The sequence below is a fragment of the Oryzias melastigma genome, linkage group LG7 (assembly GCF_002922805.2).
Source record: "Oryzias melastigma strain HK-1 linkage group LG7, ASM292280v2, whole genome shotgun sequence".
In the NCBI taxonomy this organism is placed as follows: Eukaryota; Metazoa; Chordata; class Actinopteri; order Beloniformes; family Adrianichthyidae; genus Oryzias; species Oryzias melastigma.
In genome coordinates this window covers 14,153,620-14,158,558 of record NC_050518.1, presented here as the reverse complement: position 1 = coordinate 14,158,558, position 4,939 = coordinate 14,153,620, and the positions used below count along the sequence as shown (strand labels likewise).

At 36.5% G+C, this 4,939-nt stretch overlaps 1 protein-coding gene across 1 annotated transcript in view; it reads left to right on the top strand.

Annotated features, from left to right (window-relative positions):
- The window catches only part of LOC112159049 (cadherin-4), a gene marked incomplete in the record, with an annotated part of 327,458 nt that extends 324,357 nt beyond the window's left edge, over positions 1-3,101 (top strand). The window contains 1 exon segment of the mRNA XM_024292864.2: positions 1-3,101.
- Positions 3,102-4,939: the final 1,838 nt, after the last annotated feature.

Below are 4,939 nucleotides of genomic sequence, written 5' to 3'. Positions count from 1 at the left end.
CCTGACCCTTTAAATCCTCCCTTTGGTTTCTCCAGTCCTGTGGTAGAGCTGCGGGGAATGACAGTGCTGGATTTTCGAGGGGCAGTAACCGGCTAAGAGGGCCCTTCGTGCAGACAGACGGAACATAGGCCTTTCAGTTTGTGGGCAAATCATCACGTTTTCATATCCGCACTTCTAGATTACGGTGGACTTGATTGCTGTGATCACAGCTATATGCGAGGCTGTCTGACAGAAGAAATGCATTCTGGGTCTTTGTTTCGTGTGTGGCAGCTGTGTTTGTTTGGAGTTATCTGTGTTTGCACCTAAACATTTGAATTTGACGATTGACAAGTCGCATGTGTTTCCTCTGAAGTGTTCATTGAAGGAAGTGATCATTTATACGGCAGGAAATAAGAAAAGGAGGAGCGGTTTCATTTACACTGACCGAGCTAAACTCGTTCCAGAATCTCTCTGAGTCTCTTCTTTTTAATTTACTCCTTTGTTGACTCAAGTCTGCTCGACAACAAATGAAATGTGCTCGGCTCTGCCACAGACGAGCAACTGATCCTCAGCCAGGAACCTCGCGCTGCCAGAATCCGTTTCGGAAGTTTTTGATTGATCTGAAGGATAAAAGTTTAGTTTTATGCATCAAGTTCAAGAGCTTTTGAAGGCAACGTTACAGGAGTAGAGAGTCTATGTGAAGTTCTTTGATGCAAAACAGGCAAAAATGTTGCAGTTTTGTCAGCTTTTTGCTTGACAGACATTTTTGAAAGAGCGTTTTGGTTCAGATTTACCCCAAAGGAGAACTACATATGATGTTTGTCATGGAGGGAATCTTTAGGACCTTCAGTCTGTTTGGTTACAAAGGCGATGAGGTTATCACCGGGACCAAAGAAAATGGTATTTTAGACTTCAATATACAGATCTAGAAAAACAAAGTAGCATTCAGATTGGTTCATATGTCTCGCTCTAACAATCTTTCATGCTAACATGACCAATCCTTAGAGCTTAAATGAAATTCATTTTTAATAAAGTAAATTGAAACTACAGATCATTATCAAATCATTTTTTGAGCTATTCTAAAAGCGTTTTTAATTATGATTTTGCTGTGTTTAGCCAAAACCCCCCCAAAAAAACAGTCATTTTGTAGGACATAGTTTCTGCAGAGTGGCAAGAGTTCATTAGAAATTCGCCCCCAAGGTGTGGACGGGAACGTTGGTGCAGATCAACCCCACCCCCACTTCCCATCGCCCAGAACTGAGAGCTCTCTTTGGAGCTCTCCAACTGTATAGCTTTGATGAAGCTAGGATGAAGAAAACAAAGACGTCCATGGATCTAGTTGTCTACAAGTGGATGCATCGGAATGGAGCAGAGCAGAGAGCTTGTGGTCCCCCATCATGTTTTCTTAGCAACAAATACATGTTTTCCTGATTTTACAAAAAAAGTTGAACCAAAAAATACCCAGAAATGCAATTTTATGCTTCATTTTTTTCAATAAATGTCCTCCAACATGAGAAAAATACCACAAGAACATGCTAAAAACACGACTTTTATTAGAGTGGGTCTTGAAAAGTATTTATGAATAAAGTTTGATTGATTAAATGGTTGATTGGTTAAACATAGAAGAGAATACATAAACATTTGTTTTAAATTTCTTTAAATTCACTCAGAAAGGAGAATAATTCTTCCTTAAAGAAAAGAAGAGAAAAAATTACCCACAAATCCTTGCTGGAACTACTTGGCTCCATCTGACTGCTCCTTATCCTACAGAATAGGTTAAAAAAGAAATAAACACAGCTGTTACTTTCTGCAGTCTGGAGTTCTATCTGATGAGTAAACGGGTGTATACAGTGAAGAAGTTATTTTTTTTAATGTGTTGACATGTTTTTGTGTCATTTTGCCTTTCATTTTCCACTCATCCCACTTCCGCTTGGGACAAAACCCCTATTTTACAAAAAGCTTTTGCTAGAATCTGTACGATTCTGTATGGGCTCACAGCCATAACTACAGCACATCAGCTTTCAAGTTTTGCTTCATTTTTACAAGAGGGTGTCACTTGTACAGTCTAGCACACACTCACTCCTAGGCCTTACTGTACATATGTGAGTGTTCTGTAATATACAAGCTTGTTTAGTAGTGTTTTAATTCCGATGCAGAGCTGCAGCATCCCGCCGAAGGTCATAAAGCGTTCACTGAAGGGACAGCTCGTGCTCTCTTCGGATATTCAGATTTTATGAAGAGGTAACACAAACCATAACACCCTGATGACCCTGAATGTTGTCAGATTGCAAGTTGCATGCGGCAGAAAAGTCTGTCCCTGTACACGAGTCTGCAAGGGGATAAAATAGGTTGATGCACTGTTTTCCTTATCTTTATTTGGCTTAAGTAAGGGGGAAAGTTAGCAAATTAAAAAAAATCAAAGATGCACCTCTTTAGCTGTCTCTGGTGCTTCTATTGGCTGTATATTGACATCATGTTTTTCCTAAAGAAGCCAAACTTTTCTCCTCTTATCATCAGAAAACAGGCAGCAAACTTTTATACAAAGTTCTCCAGCTATTCAAGTCCAAGTGTACATAATGTAATATTTGCTTTAAGCTAAACAGACCAACTTAGACAAACTATTACTGTACAATTTGAGCTTTTTTGCATGTGTCTTTTTATAATTGGCAGCTGAGCTCTGTTACAGTAACCATACAACAGTTCATGAAGTGTCACAGCCTGCATGGTGGAGGCTGTTGTCCAGAAGCCGATTCTGGTGTATTATAGTCCACATGGTTTCAAATTCAAACAAAAAAAAGGATTTAAAAAAAAAGAATTGCACAGTTACCATGTCAAATAGACTTTTTTTGTAAATTGTCAACAGCACAAATATTTTGTATTGTTGTTTGTACCATTTTATATAAAAGAGAAACTGACAAAAAAGTCAAAGAAAAAAAAATGAACAAAAAAGGGAAAATTCTGTTGTTTCAAGCGTGTGTTTATAGTGCCACTGCAATCTTGGTTTCCAAATACCGTACAGTACATGCGCAGCCTTGCAGATCAGCCTTGTAAAATAGACGCTGAGCTGGAGGTTCCCTGTCAGCATCATGTGTTATAAATAAAATTTACTCCCACCTTTTAAAGCAACAGCCTCTCGTCTGTTTTATTTCTTTTTTCTACTATCGGATCTCTGAATGCATCTTGGACATGTTCATAGGTGATCAAACCAATTCTAATAAAAAGTCTTTGTAAATGTGTATTTTGGGCTTCCATGTTCAAAACTCTTGCGTTTGTGTGTAGCTACACAAGTTTTCGGACTCAACGTACTAAATATTTGGGTATTGAACAAGCGCTAAAAGTTAAACCTGGTTAACTTTAATCAATCAGGAACTCAGATTTGGTAGTGACAAATTCTTGGCATCACATTTAATTCATGGAACTGCCAATCGTTTGATAATTGATCATGGAGGAGAAATTAATTATTGAGGTTTGTGCCCGGCTGAAATCGTATAACAGTAAGTCTTTCATATATCGGAATAGAGCTGTGAAAGAAAATATTCTTGAGATTTGCACCGCTTCAACATTTTGCACCAAGCCTCTTCCATCTGTAGGTGGCAAACATGCACTTGTAAACAGTAGCAAAAGAAGAAGAAGAAGAAGCCCCTCCCTGCTTGACCAGTGTGAACATCATGAGTTAAATGCACATTCGAGAACTCAAGCAGAATATTTGGCGCATCAAAAGAGAGGCAGCAGATGGGAATTTGACACTCAAATAGCACAACAGCCTTTACTTTCAATAAAATAAATTGTTTATTGAAGATATTTCTTCATATAAGATGTGTCATGAAGGCCACTTATATGTAAACACAAATTTAGGAACGTTTTTCATTTTGCTTTTCAGCACAACTGAGGATGCTCATTTGTCCAGAGAAAGTTACAGTCGTGCTCTTTCCAAGGTAAAGCAGGGAGACCACAAAGAAAAAAAAGAAATTAGCCATGAAAAACAATAGAATAGAATAAAATAGAAAAGTAAAAAAAAAAGTAGAAAAATTAAAATACAAGTGAAAAAAAAATAACCGAAACTTTAGGGCTTAAAAAGGTGACATGCCATGAAAGTGTGTTGTGCCTGATGTTTGTGAGGGTTACAATGTCATTCTCTAAGCTATATGATATTGTATAAAACCCAAGGTTTCAAAATGAAAAAAAGTGTTTCTTTTTGTGTTTCTTTTTCGTTTTTCTGTTGAACATGTGGGAAAAACGAAAATTTAACACAAGACGAATACTTGATGAAAATACTGACTTATTGTGAATTGTCAAACTGCATGTAGAAAGTCACTAGTTTGAGATCATCTATATTATGGGATACAAGCAAAAAGTCCTTAGAACGGTCAATATTATCCATGTAAGGCCCAGTACATCAAAGAATTAATAGAAAATTCTTTTTTTTTTTTTTGAGTATCAAGATGTTTTTTCCTTTTTTTTGAAGATTTTTGAGGAAATCCAATCAAAAGAAATACGTTGTTTTTATTTTAAATACAGAATGTTTCATTTATGATTTGAAAAGTTTTCTCTCACAGCAATGTTAGTTTAAGGTGCCAAAATAAGGAACTTATTCTTGCCTAAAGGTTTATCCACACATTTTTTAAATTGCTGAAACTGCATTATATTTTATTTATTTGTTTATTTAAGAGGAACAGGACAAATATATATATATTGTTACAATTTCAAATGCAACCAATGCCATGTCAACATCTAATTTGCAGACCAGGTCGCTAAAGAATTAATTATCAAAAATGTTTTTTTCTGAACACAATAAGTGTCATTTGAAGAATTTAATAAAAATAGTTGAGTTATTTTCACCATAAAGTTTTGAAAATTGTTAAAATTTTCCCACTAAAACTGTTTTTGGAGTAGCCATTTTGAATGAGCAGGAAAAGCCCTTCTACTGCCCCCAGTGGACTCATGATGCACTGCAGCGGAA